This window comes from Emydura macquarii, unplaced genomic scaffold (assembly GCF_026122565.2).
Source record: "Emydura macquarii macquarii isolate MOO-44397 ecotype Brisbane River unplaced genomic scaffold, CSIRO-AGI_Emac_v2 contig_719, whole genome shotgun sequence".
Taxonomy (NCBI): Eukaryota; Metazoa; Chordata; order Testudines; family Chelidae; genus Emydura; species Emydura macquarii.
Window position 1 is genome coordinate 1805570 of NW_027130856.1, and position 22982 is coordinate 1828551.

General features: G+C 40.9%; 2 long non-coding RNA genes across 2 annotated transcripts; one reads left to right on the forward strand and one right to left on the reverse strand.

Moving 5' to 3' along the window:
- Positions 1 to 3610: 3610 nt before the first annotated feature.
- On the forward strand, positions 3611 to 17302 carry LOC137149207 (uncharacterized). Its single transcript, XR_010918700.1, has 3 exons — positions 3611 to 3646; positions 11534 to 11614; positions 17164 to 17302. It is a non-coding gene; the product is annotated as an uncharacterized lncRNA (long non-coding RNA).
- On the reverse strand, positions 9851 to 21533 carry LOC137149208 (uncharacterized). Its single transcript, XR_010918701.1, has 2 exons — positions 21263 to 21533; positions 9851 to 10096 (listed from the first exon to the last, which is right to left on the reverse strand). It is a non-coding gene; the product is annotated as an uncharacterized lncRNA (long non-coding RNA).
- Positions 21534 to 22982: the final 1449 nt, after the last annotated feature.

The window sequence follows — 22982 nt, forward strand, 5'->3', positions numbered from 1 at the left end:
CTCCTTTGAGTAATGACTATCCTTAGAGCATTTCCAGCTGTCCCTGGGCTGGGACTCATGACCTATACTTAAAGCTCTGAGTTGATCCCGGAGGTCCCGGATTCCATGATTTTAGATTGACCTTTGTGACTTCAGCTCTGAGCAGTGGGACTCCCACTCTTAGCCCTCATGCTGTGGGGATCGGGCCTCCCTGATTTATTGTTTAATGCCTGCGACCTGCCCGTGACTTTTACTAAAAACACTTATGACAAAATCTTAGCCTTTCCTATGCCTTCCCCACATCCCCAGGTTTAGTAGCATTGTCTCAGCCAGAGCTGGTTCAGTATTATAAAAAAAAAGCAAAAGAAAAACTACCTGATACACAAATAATTTTGTGAATAAAGGTGTTGAGTTTGATTTGCTGTGATACAAACTCATATTAGTCGTCACTTGCAAGGGTGTGGATAATCATCAAACATTCACCAATAATGTTGGTGAATCACCAAAGTTTCACAAATTTCAGCACAAGTGATTATTTATCTGAAAATTAATTCTGGCAAGTTTTTTATTCCCTGATTTATTATTCATCTGATTTAAAAAGTCACAGTACTCCAGTCAGGAAGCAGAAGCAGTACTTAAGGATAGGGCCACATACAACAATGAACACAATTAAATGGTCAAAGTAAACAGTTCACAAACAACCCATAGGTTGAAAATTATTCATGCAAAGTACTCAGTGAATGCTTGGGAATAAACAATGCATTAAAGAAAATCAGGCTCAGTTCATGAATGATTCCCTAACCAGAAACAGATCTTAATTCATAATAAGTAGTTCAACCAGCTCTAATCGGAACTGGTTCTGATACACTCATTCTGGGACTTGACATCAAAAGGCCCTTGACTGGATTGCAGGGTACATTTTGTTTGGATTTTTGCATGTCTTTAATTTGAGACACTTCTTTAAAGGGTTTCTAATTTTTCATGCATGTCTCCACGCCTCTATTGCCAATATTATATTCTGCTCAGATGGATTTTTTTCAGAGGAGAAATTTGGCAGCTATAGTTTGTTGGCTGTTATTCAGGGTTTGTTTACCCATAAAGGGCAGCAGCAGCATAGCTACACCAATGCAGCTGCACCTCTGCAGCACTTAGTGAAGAAGCTACCTACACCGACAGGAGAGCTTCTCCCATTGAAGTAGGTACTCCACCTCCCAGAGAGGCAGTAGCTATGTTGATGGGAGAAACATTCCTGTTAATGTAACGCTGCCCACACCAGGAGTTCAGTCGGTATAACTGCATCGCTCAGGGGTGTGAAAAATCCACACTCCTGAGCAACTCAGTTATACCAACATATGTATGTAGTGTAGACCAAGCCTCAGTAAGTGCAAGTGGGAGGAGCCAGCATATAGATAGTGAGCGACATGTTACTTCTTTGTCCACCTAGATCTGTCAGTGTTTGGGATTATTAAAGTTATGAATTTTATTATAGTTTCTTTAGGATTTAAAAACTAATTGTGATGGGTTGTCCATTCGACACAGGATTGGAAGGGGTTCAGATGGCCAGGCAAGCTAATTAACTCCACAGGCTGCACCTGGAGGAGGAGCCAGGGCACAAGGAACCAATTCCCAACAGGCTCAGCTATGCAGGAATAGGCGGGGCCTGTATATAGCCAGGTAACTGGCAACAGACAGGGGCATCTGGGAAAGGGCAGTCACTTCCTGGGAAGAGGGAGGTGATTTGGAGCTTGTACTCTCAGAGAAGAGGGGAGACCAGGAAGAGTAGTAAGCAGTATAGGGAAGGAGCAGTGAGGGATGCAAGGGTAGAGCCCAGAACTGCTGAGCTGAGGGTACCTGGACTGGAAGCCAGAGTAGAGGGCAGGCCTGGGTTCCCCTACCAGCCACTGCAGGAGTAGGGCCGAGGAGCAGTGAAAGAGAAGATTGCCTGGGACTTCAGGGTAATCTCGGAATGGAGAAACGTGGAGGGTGACCTGACAGGAGGTCCGAGTCTTGAAGAGGATGCTGCACTTCCTGGATTGAGGTGGTCTGTAGAGGGAGAGGATGACAGGAGAGGCATCACGTGAAGGGAGCGCACCAACTGGCAGAAGTAATCTGCAGGATGGACAGCAGGAAGCGCCACTGTGGTGAATAGCTCCCGAGACGCTAATTTAAAAAACCAACAACAGACGATCCTTGCCTTTAGCAATTGTGTCACTATGATTCTTAGCTTACCAGCAATGCAACTATTTTATTTATTTGGATCTCCTTATTTCTGTCCCTTTGCCCAGATTGATGCATTTGAACTGAAGCTGGCTGAAGCATTGTCAGAAATTAAAAATGATTTGGTCAGATGGCATGAATTACCCTTAGCTTTCTTACATAGGATCAATCTCACTAAAATAGTGGATGCCTCAGTGTATTACATCCTCTTTAGATGTCCCTTTTTTAATCTTCCGAAAAGTGATTTTAGAGAGAGAGAAAGGCATTTGTTAAATTTACTTGAAAAAATAAAAAGCTCAGATTTTGGATGAATAAATTACAGGCACTCAGATCAGAAGGTGAATCGGTATTTCCTAGTTTGCAGCTGAATAATTAAGTATGCCAATTATGAGTAGTTGAACTAGCTTAGTGGAGCAGAGAAGGGGCCTTTAAAAAGACAAGTGGTGGTTACATTTAAAGTCCTTAATTTTATTAGAGATCATATTTGCCACAGACTGAGATCAAACCTGCTTTTTGCTGCATTGTGCAGAAAAGGATTATTGGAATCTTGATATGTTCTACTACATGGATTTCTCCCTAGTCTGATAACAGTATATTTCTTTTGGAGTATAGTCCAATGACCCATTGAGGTTGGTGGAAAACTCCCATTTACTTCACTGTGAGTAGTGTTAGTCCTATCACAGAGACAACTCAATCTGCTCTATCAGGGTGTGTGGGAAGGGACAGCCGAGACCATGAGAATATGGTCATTTAAATAGCTGCATAGAGTATTTCAAATCACTCATTTTTTGCACTTTGGCCTCTATCTTGCAAATCTTTGCAGTGTGTAGAGCTGCTGTTATTGAGTAAGAATGTGATGTGTGGCTGCATACACCAGAGATCATCTTCTATTTTGCATGTTAGGAATCTGAACTGCAGCGACAGATAAAACTGTGCTAGGAACCAGAATTTCTGTTTTGTGGGAAATTCTACCCATTTTTAATTTTGTTTAGATCTGAATTGGAACAAAACAAAGAATTTTCAAATTTCCTATGAAATGAAATCCCCTGTCCCCCCAAAAATGGTTTTAGATCAATTGAAATGTTTTTTTTTATTTTGACATTTCAATTTTCTATTTTATTTATGTTAGCGGTGTCAAAATAAACAACAAAAAGAAGAAGGGTAGATAACATGGAGTAGACAGCCAATATTAGATTTTACAACAAGGTAGGTAGGTAAGGCCAAACTCTTCATTATTAACAGCAAAAAATATGATAATTTTTGACTGGATAAAGAGATGTGCCTGTACAATTATATAACAATGGTCATTTAGTTATTCCTCCCCATTTTGGGGTTATCTGTAAAATAAGATCATGAATAATTTCCAGAATTATTTCCTTTCAGACAGATATGAGCAGAAGAGAAAAAGGAGTATTGAAAGTAAAAAAAGGATCAAAGAAAAGCCTGAGAGGTAAGTAAAAGAGGATTAGGAGAGGAATGATAGGAGAGCAAGGGATTGGGAGGAGACCACAAAAAAGGGTCTGGGAGCACCCCAGAAAGTGACCTGTGGGAAATTTAACTGATTATTCCGATACTTCCAAAAACGGGGACCATATAGCTCTAAACTTTAGTTGTTTCTATTGTGAAACGTTATTCCTTACACTGCCACCAAACTGCCCAAATCAGAGCACCATTCTTTGGTAGCTGGACACACTTGAGACTTCCACCATTTCAGAATTAGACATTTGGCTATGATCAGAACTCTGCACAAGCATAGTTTTTCAAAATATTTCAGTTTCCAAGATGGATTGGTTAGGTCTAAGATGGCGCAGCCAGCCTGCAATTCCACCTTGATGGATAGAAAGAATTTGGTCTGAATATTTACCTCTGTCCAGAACAGATGGATCACAGAGCAATCCTAAAGCATATGGTATAAATTAGTGCCTACTGCACAGCAGCTCCAAAATTGGTGTGACCTGGCTGCTCTGGACCTGAAAAGACTATATGGAGTCCAGCGCACCCTCCAAAGAACTTTCTGCTGGATCATTCTTAACTCCAAATTGAGTGAGCAGTGTTGTATGTTGAAACACATCGGATTTCACTGAACATTGGTAAGGGAAATTGAAAGCTTATGTTCCCATTTCTTTCTAAAATTGTCATTGGTTATTGTCATTTGCCTGATAGGTACATCAAAAACATAAGAACATAAGAATGGCCATACTGGGTCAGACCAGCAGTCCATCTAGCCCAGTATCTTGTCTTCTATAGGTGGCCAGTGCCAGATGCTTCAGAAGTAATGAACAGAACAGGACAATTATCGAGTGATCCATCCCCTGTCATCCTCTCTCAGCTTCTGGCAGTCAGATGTTTATGGACACTCCAAGCATGGGGTTGTGTCCCTGACCATCTTGGCTAATAGCCATTCATGGACCAGTACTCCATGAATTTATCTAATTCTTTTTGAACCAATTAGACTTTTGGCCTTCACAATATCCCTTGGCAATGAGTTCCATAGGCTGACTGTACATTGTGTGAAGAAATACTTCCTTTTGTTTGTTTAAACCTGCTGCCTGTTAATTTAATTGTGTGACCCTAGTTCTTGTGTTATGTGAAGGGGGAAATAACATTTCCCTAGTTGCTTTCTCCACACCAGTCATGGTGTTATAAACTCTATCATATCCCTCTTAGTCATCTCTTTTCTACACTGAACAGTCTGAGGCTTTTTAATCTCTCCTCATATGAAGGTTGTTCCATGCTCCTAATTATTTTTATTGTCCTTCTTTGTGCCTTTTCCATTTCTAATATATCTTTTTGAGAACTGCACACAGTATACAAGGTATGGGTGTACCATGGATTTATATAGTGGCTTTATGATATTTTCTGTTTTATTATCTATTCCTTTCCTAATGGTTCCTAACATTGTTAGCTTTTTTGACTGCTGCTGTACGTTGAGCAGATATTTTAGGAGAAGTATCCACAATGACTCCAAGATCTTTCTTGAGTGGTAACAGCTAATTTAGAGCCCATAATTTTGTATGTATAAATGGGATTCTGTTTTCCAATGTGCATTACTCTGTGTTACCAACATCGAATTTCATCTGCCATTTTATTGCCCAGTCACCCAGTTTTGGGAGATCCCTTTGTAACTCTTCACAGTCATCTTTTTAACTATCTTGAATAATTTGATATTGTCTTCAAACTTTGCCACCTCACTGTTTACCCCCTTTTCCAGATCATTTATGAGCATGTTGAACAACACAGGTCCCAGTTCAGTACAGATCCTTGGTGTTCTGAGGCAGGAATACATACCAGACAATGGCCTAGGTAGACAGTGTAACTTTTTCAGAAAGCCTCAAAAGCCTATGTGTCTGGAGCAGCAAAGGCATCCGGAATAAACTGGTGTGGCACAGCATGTTTAAGTTGAAAGTATTGACATTCCCTCTTTGGGTCCAGTTGGAATTTTTCTCTAAGGAGAGGAAAGAGCATGAAAGAATCAGTTTTGGTTATGTGGTTTATGCTAAAAAAACCTTTCTTTAATCCAGCCCAGGCCATATGTAACCCTTCTGCTAGACTGAGTCGGCAGCAACAAGGGCCGGGTTCAATATCTAGGGGTTCCTTTCAACAATATAACATAAAACTGGCTCGAGCCCTCATTCAGTAACGTGGGACAATTACACACCACCTCTTGGACACCTCTAAAAGCAATACTTCCCCTCTTGCAAGCACAGAGACTGAGTGTAGAAAACAGACTTTTAATAAAAAAGGGGAAAAGTAACCCGGCATTCACTTGGGAAAATGCCACAGGCAGGATTCACATGCATAAAACCATGAACAAAACACCCACCCCAGAGTACGTGGGGCAGTTTCCTTTTGCTTCAGGTTCTTAAATCCAGCAACAAGAAATTCCTTTAATGTGCCCGCCCCTTCACCACACTTCACTCATAGGTGGTGTCCTTAGTCAGGGTCGACCCAGAATCTAGAGGTGCAGCTGCAGAGTTCACCTCCCACCATGGTTGTGGGGGGACGGGGAAAGAAGGCACCTTGCTCACTCTGCCATCTGACCACTATGCTAAGCCCTGTGCCAGCCGCCCTGCTGGCCACTTCTTGCTCCGCAGGCCACTCTGCTGCACACCATCACCGTCTGCTGCCATCTGCTTCATCTCCATTGTGACCTCTGCAGGTTGGGACTCATGAGAGTGTCAGCTCTCAGTGATTGGACCGCCATGCTGAAGCTGGGCAGGTGCGCTGTCCCATAGTAGGTGAGTTCAGCGCTAGTGAACACTTAACAAACCAAAAGACTTCTAATGAAACCCTAATTAGCTCTATCCTTGGGCAGTGAGTGAGAAGGGACAGTTAAATCCTTGAACCGTGAGCCCACACTTCCAGGCAGGAATACCTGTCTGCCCCCCTCCCCCGCGGCTATCAACCTTCACAAGGCTCGGGCATCTGAGCCTCTTGCTTAGCCAGTTCGGTTCAGGTGAGAGTGACCCTTGAATCAGAACAGGCTAAGCACAGCTCTGCTGCCCTTTGCTCATACAATAACGGAAACAACATTTTGTTACCCATGCATTGAACACTAAAGTGATCTGTAACCCAGCACCAGCCAAAGGGATCATTTAGGCAAAGCAGTCCCATCATGCTGTGCACCTAGGCAGAGTGGATGGGTATGCTCATGCAAATACCAGCTCGGCAGGGGAAAGTCCATTCAGACCCTGCTTACACATAGAACAGATGTATGTGCAGTTAAAATGTTGGAATTGCCCCAGACTGAAGTCTCTGAATGTAATAAGGGAGGACATTTCAATTTAAAAGCCAACATTTAATTTTTTTTCAAAATATAGAAGAAATTGTCAACAGTCGTTTTGAAACAAAAAATCAAAATGTTCTATTCCAAAAACAAAGAAACTGAGGCTCTGTCTACGCTGCCATAGATAACCCCGGGCACCCACGGAGTCTGAGAGCCTGGGGCAGGTGACTCAGGCTTGCGGGGCTCAATCTGCGAGCCTCTAAAATTGCTATGTAGATGTTCAGGCTCTGGCTTGAGCTCTGAGATCCTCCCACTTTATGGCATCTCAACACCTAGGCTCCAGCCCAAGCCCAAACATTTACACTGCAATTTGATAGCCCCACAGCATGATCCCCGCGAACCCAAGTCAGCTGTCCCGGGCCAGCCACGGCCATCCAGAGGGTCTTTGATCGTAGTGTAGACATACCCCGAATGTTCTGACCTTATCAAAACATTCATTTCTATTTATTTATTTTATTTATAAATGAAATGTCATCAAAATCTATGTGTTCCCATGGGGAGCTTCTGTTTCAACAAAACAGCATTTTCTGAAGGGGGTGGGGGAAAACGTCTGTCAGAAAATTTTTGACCATCTCCAGGGACAGACTAGGGAACTATAGATTGCTGCAGAGAGCAGGCTCTGGTTATTGTGTGCTACCATGTTTAAATACAAATAACGTAACTGTTATATACAAACTGTCCATGCCTTAGTGCAAAAAACTATGCACAGCAGGGAGGGCAAAACTGCTGCACTCCATTGCAAGTGAGTGGAGGCTAAATGTGGGCACACATAAGATGCAACACTAGATATAGCTCTCCACACTTAGGCCCTAATTCTCAGTTGATCTATTCCTGGACTTGGGGAATGCACAAATTAGTGTTGTGTTCCCCGTGTTCTGCAGCGGCAGGGAGCATACCTGGGCCCTTGGTTTAAATTACAGCAGTCACAGGGTGGTTCTAACCTAGATTCTGCTTCCCATTGCACCCTAAGAGCAATAGCAGTAGCACAGTGCGCTCCATCCCTCCCCTCTCTCAGCACTCCCCCCTACATCCAGGGCTGGGAGCAAGGCAGCTGTAGAGTCATAAGGCCACCTCTGAGCTGGCAGTAAAAACCTCCAATATAAGGGGTGTTCTCCGGGGGACATTTCTGCCCCTTTTAGGATTCCATTATGCCAGCTCAGCATTATGAAGGGGGCTTAATGTAAAACAGAATTGGGCCCTAAGTCTCAAGCCTTCTTCAAGCCTGCATATTTTCTCTCAAGACTTCAAGTTAATAAAGGAGTGGGGGCAGGGAGGGAGGTGAGAAAAGAGCAGATGTGTCTGAGGCATGGGCTTTAACACAATCCTTATACTAATAAGGGATTTAGTTACACACTCTCCTCTTTGGTGTTATTCCTGCTCTGAGCCAAAAGTCATTTGGTGGTCCAGACCAGATCTCTCATTATGCAGGATCAATTTTCCCTTTGCTCTTTCTGTCCTGCTCATCTCTTTCACCTTCTGCTTATATGTGCAATGTTCTATGTCCATGCCATGCAGCATCAAATCCCCCATGACCCTGGTACGATATCCATTCATAGATCTCAGAAATGTCAGGAAGAATTGATATTAGCCCAGTATTTACACTGCTGCTTTCTGGATGAAATGTAACACTTTTTATAGCACATTTATGGCCCAGCAGTAGTGTAATGAAATATAATTCTGTTCTTGTTAGCTATTGGAAGGTTTCATTTTCCCAACAGTCAAATAATAGAGAAGAATTTAGAAAGCTGGATCTGGCTGCAAAGATTGGCAATAAGTCTGTTACCAAAAAAAAAAAAAAAAATAGGACCAGATTCAGCACTAGAGTAACAGGTTGCAACTTCCAATGAAATGAGCAAAGTGCCAAATAAGCTAATTTTGTTCACCATCTAGCCCCACAATGCACATTCAAACTTTCTCCAATTTGTGACAAGCCTGTCCCAAGTACTAGAGTTTTTTAATTTCTTTTGGATTTACTCTAGAATTTCAGATTGACAGATTATTTGAACATTGTAAGATGTTTTACTTGGCTGAAAGGTGAATAATTTGGTTTTAATAGAAGAGACTTTGGGGACCTGATTTTCCACTGCCTTGTACCTTGCACAGTCCTTTATAGCTTTGCAAAGTGGGTAAAAAACATTACAGTGGGAGGAGATTTTCAAAGGCACAGTGAGGCACCCAATTCTACTCCCTATGTGACAGATTCTGCATTCTGTCCTGGTTTCTTTTATGCTACTCTGGCAGTGCAGTGGGACCTCAGAGCTGGTGGAACTGGCCCCAGGGGATTCCTCCAGCATAAGGGGCTCTCTTGCTCAGCATAAAACAGCTCTGCAGCTCATTCCCCAACAGCGGTCGCCAGTGCGGGGAAGCCTATCAAGGAAGAGAGATTTGCACCCAGAACATGCTGCACACCAGTTATTCTCAGCTGCTGAAGTAGTCCTTGGTAGGCCCCAGTCATCTCAAGAACATGGGGAACACAAAATTAGCTTAAAGCCATCTATGCCCTCTGTCCTGATCTTGTGTCGAGCACAGCTTGGTGACTCAGTCCCAAATATTCTGATTTGGAAATATTTTTCACTCTCTCTGCACATGTGTAAGGCTCTAACCCAGCAAATCTCTTAAGTACATGCTTAACTGTAAGCATCTGAGTAGTGTTATTATCTTTCCAGCCCAAGGTGCAAGGCAATAGAGAATCAATCCCTCATATATCCAGGTGCTTTCACTAAGTGGCTTGAAAAACATACTTTTCATCATCAGATAAGGGCCGATCACTTGCATGATGGTCCTTGATTCTGGAGGAGTTTATTCTTGTTAAAATCTCAGAACTCTGTTCAAACAACCCCACTCTATTTCTGTACAAAGTTATTTAGGCAGCCAAAAATGAAACATTTATTTGAAGGAGATGAGATGTGAACATTCTGGATCTGGTGAGGATGAGTTATTTGTAGATCCTCTTGAGTTTCAAAGAAACTCCAAATGTTTTCAGTCTTCTGTGTTGGAAATGCTCTTAGTTTCTCTTTTGCCTTCAGTAGTCTGATATCATATGACTTGTATTTCTTATGAAAGGTTTTGCCACGGAACTGTTATTCCTCTTTTCCAGTCCCTCTACGATGTCTGCTGCAGAAGTGTTAGTATGGATGGGAAAAATAAACGGAGAGTCCCAGTTAAACAGTAGCCATTGGTGGGTCTGAGTGACAGGTCATGGGAAATCATGCGGAACATCACTTTTGCTGTGTGTGTGTCAATAAGATTCATACTGGATTTTGTATGAAATTGTAAAGGTATAAGACTTGGCGGGAGTGGAAATCTTGTTTTAATAACTAGGTGCTGCCCCCATCTCCAAGTATCTATCCCACTGGCTCCTGGTGGGAAGCCTCTGTTTAAACTACAGACCACCATGGCTAACCTCTATTTTGAGTGGCTTTTCTAGGATTCTCAAGACTGCCTCCCACCCTCTGGCTCTATATCACAATGACCCCAACTCCAGCTGAAGAAGCCTAGATACAGCTTCATCTGTAGAATTTTGTTGGATCGCTGAGGGTTAGTGTGAGGTGGCTGTTCCAGACAAGTGCAAGTCACTCCTTCCCCTAGAATCTGAGCATGCTTCTAGTGACCAGGTTGCGGTCAGGATTCCAATTCGTAATAAGCTAATAAATACTGTAGAACCCTGCTTCAAAAGAACATTAAAGTAAGTTAGGCTTCAAATTTATGTCTGATTTAATGAAATGCTGATTTTTTTACCTATGTCATTTAAACATTCCCTTGCTGTGTTGGACACCCCTCCATTGTAGCTATGCATAAGAACCAGAAGGTGAAAGAGACTGTAACAAAAAGTGAAATTGAAATTGACTAGTCTAATTACACAGTTCAAACCAAGATCATGATCCTGCAAATTTCCATGTGGGTGAAGTCCTGCACCTGAGTGGACCCCTACTGACTTCAGTGAGGGTGGATGAAAGCACAGGGACCGCCTGTCCACAGCTCCTTGCTGGATCAGGGCCCAAGTGCCTGATTCTCCCTCCTTTATTGAATTAATGGAGTTTTGTCACTGAGAGAGATACAAATAAATAACCAATAAGCATAAATGGTGTAAAGCAAATACAATTTTTAAAAAGCCACTTATTATAAATAATTTTATTTTGTACCTATATTACTATCCTTTATTTTAGAACCTCAAAGTGCTTTAACAAACAATTAACTGATCATCTCACCACACCTGTGGGATTGGCATGTATAAATTACTCCCGTTCATAGATGGAGATATTGAAGTATACAGAGGTTATATTATAACCCAAGGTGGTATTAGTACTTCAAGTTTTTGGAGTTTTTTAATTGCAGTAAAACCCCTTTGGTTAACCAAGAGGAGTATATGCTAACTGGATAGTTTGCTCTTTGTACCATCTTGTTAATTGGCTTTTAAATGTATTGTCTCTTTCATATTTAGACTGACTGCCTCTCTGAGTAAATTTACTGAGAAGTCAGGTGAGCAAGGTAAAATTGAGTACTTAAAGCTATGCTGCTATCTCACTGTCAGTGACTCTATTTATTCATCAGGCACATGGTGTGTTGCTCAGCAGCTGAATTTCATGAAACCTTCTGACAGACTCTCATGACATGCTGCTTAGCTACGTAACTGTAAGTACCCACTTTGATATTATTAAAAGCTCACTTATAACTTGCAATTTGACCTCCATCAACTGAAATCTAATACTTGACAAGACTGCAAAGCAAATGTCAGTAATTCTTTCCAGTCAGAGAAGATGCCTGTTTTCCATTCAACAGAATTAAATCATCATTTTACTTAAAAACCCCAAAACTGTTAGTAAGTTTGGTATTCATGGAATCCAGGGCCAAATATCACCAGCTTGAGTTGTGTGTGGTGCAGACAGATGCTGTATGGGATGAGGGAGGGCTTTTCCTGTGGCACTGTTTGTGTTTCTCAGCTGTTCCAGCCTATGCCTTCTTTCAATTTACAATTTAGAATATTCTCCTCCCAAAGTATCTGGATTATGTTTGAAGTCCCTTATGGAAAAGTCGTAGAGACTTTTCTTTGAGCCATCATATAACAATTCTGAGAATTATGTAGGGTGGTTCAAAAACACTTATAGTTAGGCCATAATTTGCAAGAGCATTTAATATGTTTTAGAGTAACTTCTATAAAACACAATCACATTTCCGTCTAACCCTATTGGTTTTTCTCTATTAAATTCTATTAGACGTATGGGGATAATATGAAGCCTTTTATAAGGGTATTCTAATGAAATAGAGACGGCATCATGACGTCCCTTGTTTCTGTACTGTGCCCAGAACCCATGCCCCTTGTCGTTCCTGGATAGTACTTTCCTCTTGCACTTTCCCCAGTTCCCAGCCCAGACTTTTAGGTACAAGCTTCCTTTCACAAATCCACAGGCATATGTGGGTTCCCAAACCAGTATTTTGCTCAAGAGTCACCAGCTGAACAACATGCATTACCCCTAGGGCTTTCACATTTTGGCTAAACTCCTTGCTCTCTGGTGCCAGCCCACTGTGGGCGGGGAGGGGAGAGACTGGGACAACGGATGACATGCTGCCCACTAGTGGGATCAGAGCATGGTAATTAATCCGCTGAGGGTGTCTGGCTATAAACTACATCATATTTTGTTTCAATTCATCCATATTCAAATGACTTTTTATTAACAAAATAACTTGTAAGAATGACACCTGCACTACAGGCACTTTGTATAAAAGGTGATTTTATCAGATAAACTCCTATATTTAAATTTAGATACCATAATGATTTAACAATCAAATTTTCAGATGAACACTAGTTGCTGTGGGGAACGGAGGGACTGGTGTGTGTGTGTTTTGGATTTTTGGGGGGAGGGAGCTCTAAGGAGAACATTTTAAATGCAAGGTTTTTTTTAAATTACATGTCTTCATTTCTATGGTAATGTTGCAAGACAAAGATTAACAGATTATGATCCTGATGTATATTAAGCAATCTGGAAAAAAAACTTAGAAAAACATTGTTTGTATTTTTTCAAAAACAGATAGCATATACCAAATAGGTGCAAAATATCCTCATCGTTAACAACACAATGAACAGAAACAAACACGAACTATGACAAGTGACAGCAGAGACTAGAGAATCTATATCAGAGCAACACAATACAGGCAAACCCCTGTTTACCTGTCTAAATTTAAATAGGTAGGAACATTCAGCGGCATCAGAAGAGCAGGATGTGACCCTATGATATAAATCCTGATGTAGACCTGCAGTTGTTTTAACCATAAATCACTAACCCTGATATTCATGTGTGTTACACCTATGATATGAGCTAGCAGAATCAGAGACCCAAAATGGAGCATGCACAACTTCTCAAATGTATATTTTTATTTAATATATAAACTTTAAAATAAACCATATTTATACTAATGCTTCTCCTAAAACCAGCTTGTTCAAAAGCCAACTGCTTCTCATTTAGGTGATGAGTGTTTGGATAGATGCCCTGTGGGCAACAAACTAGCTACTCCACCCAAAAGACACTGTTGCCCCGATCTAATTTCAGATTCTTTTGCACCTCCATAGTTTTCACATTTTCCAGTGCTGTAGTTGCTACTGCACTGAAGTGTGTCAGAACTTGTTCCAGAATTATCTGCAGATCTCTTCTTAACAATAAATAGATACATATTGAAAACATCACCAGAGGAGTCAGAGGATCATTTTGGGATAATGTCATTTTTATTTCTTCCCACCTGCTCTCTGTATTCCCTTTATACTTTGCTGCTTATGAGACAAACTGTTATCATTGGGTTATTATCACTGTTTTTCCATAGACTTTCTCATATGTCAAGTGAATTTGATCCAGAGTTCAGACCCATAATTACACTGGACTGAGTCCAGTAACTCATAAATAAATCGGTGGAGGTTGCTTTGGCTGCCAGCTCTCCCGCCAGTTCTGCTCTTCTGAAGGTGGACAGAGGCCCCAGCAGTTTTCTAAAATTCTGCACTAGCCCTTGAGTTTTTCACATCTCCTTTTAAAAGACCTCAGGCTTTCTCATTCCTCCACCCTCTCACCCCCGACCTCCAGGATAGTCATGCATAGGAAGAGAAAGCTATTAACTACACTTCATTGCTGAATATATTAATATAAGGAGGCAGTGGAAAACATAGATGGTTACACTTCTCTGTCTTTTTCAAAGTCTGGAAAAGTTACAGGACAGATATGTTCCTGTATCTACTTTGGCCTGTTCACATATACCTTAGATGTTTACACTGTGTTCTGAAGCACTTACTTGTCACAGTTAGAGATAATACTGAGCTGCAAGATTCTGATTCATATCTGGATCTCAATTTCCCCAAAGTTCAGGGATGTTTTTTGGACCAGACCTCCAAGTTGAGCTCCAGACCTGAGTTTCCAAAGTCTGGGTGCACAGTAACCTAGGATTTTGATTCAGGCCCATCTCTAAGCATATCAGTATATTTTGAGAATTGTCTTTGGTAACAGAATGGAAGCTGCTTCAGTGTAGATTTAAATCAAAGAAAATATACCACAGATGTATTTTTCTAGTAGGTTTACTCCTTTTTCTTTTAAAATGTTTTCCTGAATAGAGATGACTTCATGCATTGGAGCCAAAATGAACTTAGATCGTAGAACTATTAAATTCACAGCACTGGAAATTGTGGTCTTTTGTTTAGTTGCGGAATCAGTATGGATAATGGTACCAAAGCTTTCTCAGTCTACTCCAACCAACGTTGCCTCACCTTAGACCTGGAGAAACCACTTCCAGATGTCTCTGTAAGGCAGGCAAAAAAGATTATGTGCCCATTCATAACTAGAGCCAAGATCCTCAAAGGTAACTCCTTCCAGGAGTTAGGTGCCTAAATACCTTCGAGGATCTAGGTTTTCCTAAGGTCTTTTCTACACTTGGAATTAGCCCCAATTTCAGCCATAAGTTTACCTATGGCACTGCTTGTGAAACCAAGGAAAGTTCCACCTATGCAAACCACAGTTTACCTGATCTGCACCAATGGCTGATATCAGGGCTGTTTCCACTTGTAGACCAGGTCTTAATTTGCCAACTGGTTCCAAATGTAGTGGTGATGTTTGTGAAGTGAATGCTCATATCTTACAAATATGACTGAGATCAGCAACTCATTTCAATAGCCCACTTAAACACAATCAAATGGTGATATGTTTGATCACTATCAACCTGGTTCAAATTCATACCACTTACATAGAAATGAAAGGATCTGCATTCCACAGCAATCGATAGCATCATTGTGTCCTCTGCAGAGTACTTTTGAAAACAAAGCAAGACACTTTCTGGAGTAGAAGGAACTGAATTCTCTGCTGTAGCAGAATATTATTTCTTCAGATCTTCCCTAGGCAGACCCATTGTTTAAACAAGCATTTCCTTGTGCCCCAAACTACAGAATTATTTATTTAGGTCCTTGAATAAATCAAACAGGTTTGTAATTTAAAGACATTTATAAAAGAAGAATTCATCTTTTAAAACCATATAGGTCAAGATGGTTTCTGCTGACCCAAAAGATTTTTTTATATATATAATCCCAATTCATTCCTAGTTCTTTTGCGAACAAAAGGTTCAGCAATATCGACTCCCTTTTGAACTCCAATAAACCCTTTACTGCTTTTTAAAGCTGTTTAAACCAATGATAACTTGAACTAAAGTTGACTGTATAGCTGGATTGCCTCATGAGTAAGGCTAAGATTTAGTCATTGGTATTTTTAGTAAAAGTCATGGACCGGTCACAGGCAATAAACAAAAATTCATGGCCCGTGACCAGTCCATGACTTTTACTATAAATACCCCCTGACTAAATCTTAGCTGCTCCCAGGGGCGCCACTACTCTGGGGGGCCGATGGCTGGCCCCTGCTCTAGTGGTGGGGGCTGACTGCCCTAGCCACCTGCTGCTCCGAGGCCCTTGGGGACCACTCTCCAACGGTCTCTGGGATCACCCTCAGGGCCACCCCTGGGACCATTGCTCAGGCAGTCCTGAGGTCAGTCGCACTGGCCACTGTAGGTGCAGAAGTCACGGAGGTCACAGAAGGTCGTAGAATCTGTGACAGACTTACAGCCTTATTCATGAGTATTCAGAACAAGAATCTTTGTTAGAAGATGGCAGGTGATTTATTTACTACTATAGACTGATAAAGCTTATACTAAGACCAGACAAATCAATTTTGTATCCTGCTCTGGTAATAGCATTTTCAGCAAGTAGCCTGCAATTTTTCAATTTTAAAACTTCCATTATCAAACTTTTTCATTATTTGAAAACAAATAAGTAGAATGTTATGTCAATCATGGAAAAGCAAGTTTTAGCAGTTCAATTACTGTCTTTCATTCAGGCAATTTTCTTAGACCCGTCTTATTAGAGTGTTCTTCAGAGGGACAAAATTCCATCTCTTTCAGGATATAGAGATCCTGATCCTGTTTTTTCTGTAAAGGGACTTGATGAACTGTTATGTTATCAAATAGAAGCCTGGAACTGCCAGACAATTTTTGTTTGTAGATTCCCTAATGCACGTGAGATAAGGAGTGAGGGATAGTTTCAAAGCCATTGATTGGCTCAAGGATGTTATCTTTTCTATGGTTTATGCTTCCCCACTCTTTTGTTACCCTCATTTGTTCCTTCCTTCTTCTGCCAGACAATGTGTGGTATGATTCATGTTATAGTGAAAGGTGTGAATGACTTGCACATTAGGTATCATTCATATATAAGCACATAGCATGAAACACCCTGTAGAAAAAGTTATAGCTACCATGCAGTACCTGTAGCCAGAGTGTTGTTAAGGATATTGTGAAGGTTAAAGCACTCTGCTTTGTCTGGCAGTTGTGTTGCACAGCTGTTGCAACAAAGAGAGGCAGATGCCTAGGCTCATCTTTCCAGATCATGTGGTCTTGGTGAGCAATTTTGGAATGGAGATTCCTCGGTGTAAAACTCAGGCAATGAGGCAGGAAGAAGAGGCTGTTGGTGAAGCAGTGAGATTTCTATGGGTATCCCAATACAGTTTACACTGCAAAGAAAAACCTGTGTGTAGATGTTTGGACTCAGGCTGGAGCCCAGCCTCTTAGACCCTCTTCCCTTGACTATATGGCTTTTTTTAGCCCCACAGCCTGAGCGCCACAAGTCCGAGTCAATTGAAACAGGTTCTGAGACTCAGTGTCTTTTATTGCAGTGTAGGCCCTGGACTGACACAAAAGAATAAGACAGCTGCTTCTGGAGATCAACAGAGGTGCCTGACATGAGGCCTGTGCAAGAGTGAGTTGCCTGCGTGCTATTTGTTACCATCTCTGTTCAAGCCAATAGGACTTGTGAACATTTTGTAAATAAACAAATTACATGAAGAAAATGTCACCAATTTTACTTCAAAATCAAACTGACCTACGAGGGCCTGAAAATCTACCAATACTCAACAAAAGGGCAACATTAACAATAGAGGTAAACTGAGCCATGTTTGGGTAGGGCATGTGTGTGTGTGAGTGAGAGAGAGAGTGATAGAAAGATATATCTGTTGTTTTTTTTAACAATTCCAAATGAAATATTTAAAAACAGATTCACTCTTTCCCTAAAATTTAAGGATGTTCACATCTGGGGTTCTGGTTCAGAGTTATCTCTATTTAATATGCTTCAACATCTTATGATTTTCCTGTGATTGCACTGAAGACTGGTGATGTAGATTCTAGGGCACAGAGGGTAGAGGACTACCTCAGTACAAGAACCTAAATAGAGCAGAATAGAACCTCCCTTTTTTAACCTAGGCTACAGCTACACTGACTGCGGCAAAGTCACTGCCGTCAGATCGATTTCTCTAGATCGACTGAGCGGTCAGTGAAGACCCGCTCAGTCGATCCAGAAATCGACGTATTATGACCACTTTCTCAAGTGGCGTAGCGCTGCGTCGACGGGAACACGGTTCCCATTGGTGCAGTGCAGTGAAGACGGTACGCAGAAGAGAAGCAGATAAGTCGACAGGAGTTATGCAAGTTTTTTGCGTAGCTTGCGTAAGTCCGGTCGACTGCCGCCAAATCTCAGAAGTAAATGTAGACAAGCCCTTAATGTTTTCACTACAGTGGCTCTCAGCTTTAGCAGATTCATCAGATGATTCCCTTTGTTGGATTTCTTTATGTAGCACATGTTTAGGTTTGTTTTTTTTTAAATTTGATGGAGTTAAGTAGGATTACGGTTCTTTTTCAGTACAATTATCTGAGTAGCAAATAGGGTTAAAGAGACAAAAAACAAACACAACCCTCCCTCTCCTATTGTTTAAAATTACATTCCAGGAAAGGCTTTGCTTACTTTTCACCCCATGTGGACAGATTCATTTGCTGCCCCAGTTAGTAAGGGTGAGACCAGCAATATTATATTTCCTCCATCTCAATGACACCTTGCTTCTACAATGAGCAAGTTTGAGAAGAAAATCTCACTATTTTAATAAAAAGTAATGAAGAATGTCTGTTTCCTCCAGCTTTTAATAGTGATTGGCCCAGTGGCCGGGAGGAAGCCAGCAGCACATTTGTTGAATTATTACTTTAACCCATTATCCTGTCTTTCAACCGTGGCCAATGCCAGGTGCTTCAGAGGGAATGAATAGAATGGGTAATTATCAAGTGATTCATCCCGTCAGCCATTCCCAACCTCTGACAAACATCAATCCCTATCTGTCCTGGCTAATAGCCATTGATGGACCTATCCTCCATGAACTTATTTAGTTTTTTTTTTTAACCCTATTATAATCTTGGCCTTCACAACATTGTCTGGCAAGGAGTTCCACAGGTTGACTGTGTGTTATGTGAAGAAATACTTCCTTTTATTTGTGTTAAACCTGCTGCCTATTAATTTCATTAGGTGACCCCTAGTTTTTGTGTTATGAGGAGTAAATAACATTTCCTTTCTTTCTCCACACTAGTCATGATATTATATATCTCTATTATATTCCCCCTTAGTCATCTCTTTTCCAAACTGAAAAGTCCCAGTCTTATTAATCTCTCCTCATATGGAAGCTTTTCCATATCCCTAATCATTGTAATTGCCCTTTTCTGTACTTTTTCCAATTCCAATATATCTTTTTTTAGATGGGGCGACAAGATCTGCATACAGTAGTCCAATATGTGGGCGCACCATGAATTTATAAAGAGGTAATACGATATTTTCTGTCGTCTTATCTATCCCTTTCCTAATGATTCCCAACATTTTGTTAGTAGTTGAGTAGATATTTGCAGAGAACTATCCACAGTGACTCCAAGATCTTTTCTTAAGCAGTAACAGCTTTTTTGTATGTATAGTTAGGATCATGTTTTTCAATGTGCATTACTTTGCATTTATCAACATTGAATTTCATCTGCCATTTTGTTGCCCAGTCACCCAGTTTTGTGAGATCCCTTCATAACTCTTCGCAGTCTGCTTTGGACTTAACTATCTTGAGTAGTTTTGTACCATCTCCAAATTTTGCCACCTCACTATTTACGTCTTTTTTCAGATCATTTATGAATATGTTGAACAGTACTGGAACCAGTACAGACCCCTGGGGGACACCGCTATTTACCTCTCTCTATTCTGAAAACTAAAAACCATTTATTCATACACTTTGTTTCCTATCTTTTAATCAGTTACTGACCCAGGAGAGCACCTTTCCTCTTATCCCATAACTGCTTACTTAAGAGCCTTTGGTGAGGGACCTTGTCAAAGACATTCTGAAAATCTAAGTACACTATATCCACTGGATCACCCTTGTCTACATGCTTGCTGACCCCCTCAAAGAATTATAGAAGATTGATAAGGCATGATTTCCCTTTACAAAAACCATGTTGACTCTTCCCCAACAAATCATATTCATCTATGTGTCTGATAATTCTGTTCTTAAATATTAGTTTCAACCAATTTGCCTGGTACTGAATTTAGGCTTACCGGCCTGTAATTACCAGGATCGCCTCTGGAGTTTTTTTTTTAAAAATTGGCATCACATTAGCTATCCTCCAGTCATTTGGTACAGAAGCTGATTTAAATGATAGGTTACATACCACAGTGAGTAGTTCTGCAGTTTCATATTTGAGTTCCTTCAGAACTCTTAGGTGGATACCATCTGGTCCTGGTGAGTTATTGCAGTTTAATTTATCAGTTTGTTCCAAAAACTCCTCTAATGACACCTCAATCTACGACAGTTTCTCAGATTTGTCACATAGTAAAGAATGGCTCAGGTTTGGGAATCTCCCTCACATCTTTAGTCATGAAGACCAATGCAAAGAATTTATTTACTTTCTCCGCAATAGTGTTATCTTCCTTGAGTGTTCCTTTAGCATCTCGATCATCCAGTGGCCCCCCTGTTGTTTAGCAGGCTTCCTGCTTCTGATGTACTTAAAATTCTGTTTGCTGTTACTTTTTTAGTCTTTGGGTAGCTGTTCTTCAAATTCTCTTTTGGCCTTCGTAATTATATTTTTACACTTCACTTGCCAGAGTTTATGCTTCTTTCTATTTTCCTCAATCGGATTTAAAGGATAGCTTTTGCCTCTAACTGCTTCTTTTACTTTGTTGTTTAGCGCTGGTGGTACTTTTTTGGTCCTCTTACTATGTTTTTTAAGTTGGGATATACATTTAAACTGAGCTTCTATTATAGTGTCTATAAAAAGATTCCATGCAGCTTGCAGGGATTTCACTTTTGGCACTGTACCTTTTAATTTCTATTTAACTAACTTCCTCATTTTTGTGTAGTTCCTCTTTCTGAAATTAAATGCTATTGTGGTGGGCTGCTTTCGTGTCCCCCCCCCCCCCCCTCCAGGGATGTTAAATTTTATTATGTATGGTCATTATTACCAAGCGGTTCAGCTATATTCATCTCTTGGACCAGATCCTGTGCTCCACTTAGAACTAAATCAAGATTTGCCTCTCCTCTTGTGGGTTCCAGGATTAGCTGCTCCAAGAAGTAGTCATTTAAGGTGTCAAGAAACTTTATCTCTACGTCCTGTCCTGAGGTGATACGTACCCAGTCAATATGGGGATAGTTGAAATCTCCCATTATTATTGAATTTTTTATTTTTATAGTCACTCTAATCTCCCTGAGCATTTCAAAGTCAAAGCAGCCATCCTGGTCAGGTGGTTGGTAGTATATGCCTACTGCTATATTCTTATTATTCAAGCATGCAGTTACTGTCCATAGAAATTCTATGGCACAGTTTGGTTCATTTAAGGTTTTTATTTCAATTGACTCTCTGCTTTCTTTCACATATAGTGCCACTCCCCCATCAGTACAACTTATTTTATCCTTCAAATATATTTTGTACCTTGCTATTACTGTGTTCCATCGATTATCCTCATTCCACCAAGTTTCTGTGATGCCTATTATATCAATATCCTCATTTAATACAAAGTACTAAAGTTCACCCATCTTAGTGAGGTTTCCCATTTCTGTGTGGAGACTATAAAGAAAATGAGGTTTCCTGTTTTTGCATGTAGAGTATTAGAGAAATCCCATCCTGAAATACTGCAGCTGGAGCCATTCATGTTAATGCTAATATTTGGAGTGCCATTAGCTAAACTGTTGTTTGAGTCTCCCATCTTGTGTTCCAATAACTTTTCTGGAAAAAAACCCCCAAAAAACTAGAATTATTTTCATCTCAATGAGATTTTTAAAAAGTTTTATTTTACCCTGCTCAAAAGTTACTGTCAATAGTGGAGTTGTAAATAGTTTGAGAGGGTTCTGTGTATTTTGAAAGAACCTAATCACTACAGTATGTAAGTGCTAAGCTGTCTAGGTCTTTTTTATTTTAATATCCTTGTACTCATCAACACAATTGATTTTTATTGCAGACCATGAGGCTGTTTTCCCTGCCAAAAAGTTTTTACAGTGCAATAACTAACCCAGGTTAGCTATCTCACCATAAAATCCTAGTGGAGACAAGGTGCAGGCAGTATTTACCATAATGTAGCTAGATGAGTTTAACACTCTCCTCTCCACCTAGGCATGACCTTACCTAGTTACATCATGGTAAAAACTGCCCATGCCTTGTCTCCACTAGGATTTTAGAGTAAGATAGCCTGTGTGTTAGTTATCTCACTGTAAAAAAAAAAAAAAGTACATGTTTTTGGTGGATGAAGACAAAAGCTTAACTGTTCAGCAATAAGGTGCTTTTATAAATGTATTAAAATACTGATCTAACTCCCAGAGGTGCTGTGAGAGGCTTAATTAGTTAATGCTAGTAAAGCACTTAGATAGTGTAAATATGTGTGTAGAATACATTTAACAAAGCAACTACACCCAGGTACTATGCAAAGTAGTACTATGCATGCTAGGCACAGCCACTGTGGGGAGGAAGGGAGAGGAGAAATGGGGAGGGGACACAGCAGGTAATCCCCTTCAAACCTGCAGCTGCCTGCCAGACTAAGGCCTTGTCTACACTAGAAAGTTTTGTTGATGGTAGGTTTTTTTAGTGATAAAAAGTGCTATAATTACAGTGCTCGCGCCCATCCACACAGCACTCATTTTGTCACAAAACTGCATCCACACTTGGTGCTGAAGTATTGACAGTGAGAGCAGTGCATCGTTGGCAGCTATCCCACTGTGCAACTCGGCAGCTTCTGCTGCTAGGAATTGTGGAATGGGGGAGAGGAGCGTGGAGCAGCATGGGTGCTGGCTCAATGTCCCATGGTGCATTGCGTTTCTGTGCTGTCATTCATTGCGTTGCTGGCAGAGACTTGTGCCATTTTTTCAATAGCTCCTCCCCACCCTCCGCCTCCTCCCCCGTTTACTGCATGCCCGCCATCTCTATCTAAAAAGATGGATCCCACACTTCTCTCCACTGCTGCTTTCAGTGTTCTGAACACATCATGGCTGGTCACGCAGTACATCATGAGCTCCAAATTGGAACAGGAATCCGAGGAGCCTAGCCTCCTGAGTGACGTGCAGACAAACAGCACTGCAATATACTGTTGTCATTTACGGAGCATCTGAAAACGGTGAACCGCCGCTTCTGGGCGTGTGAGACAAGCACTGAGTGATAGGAT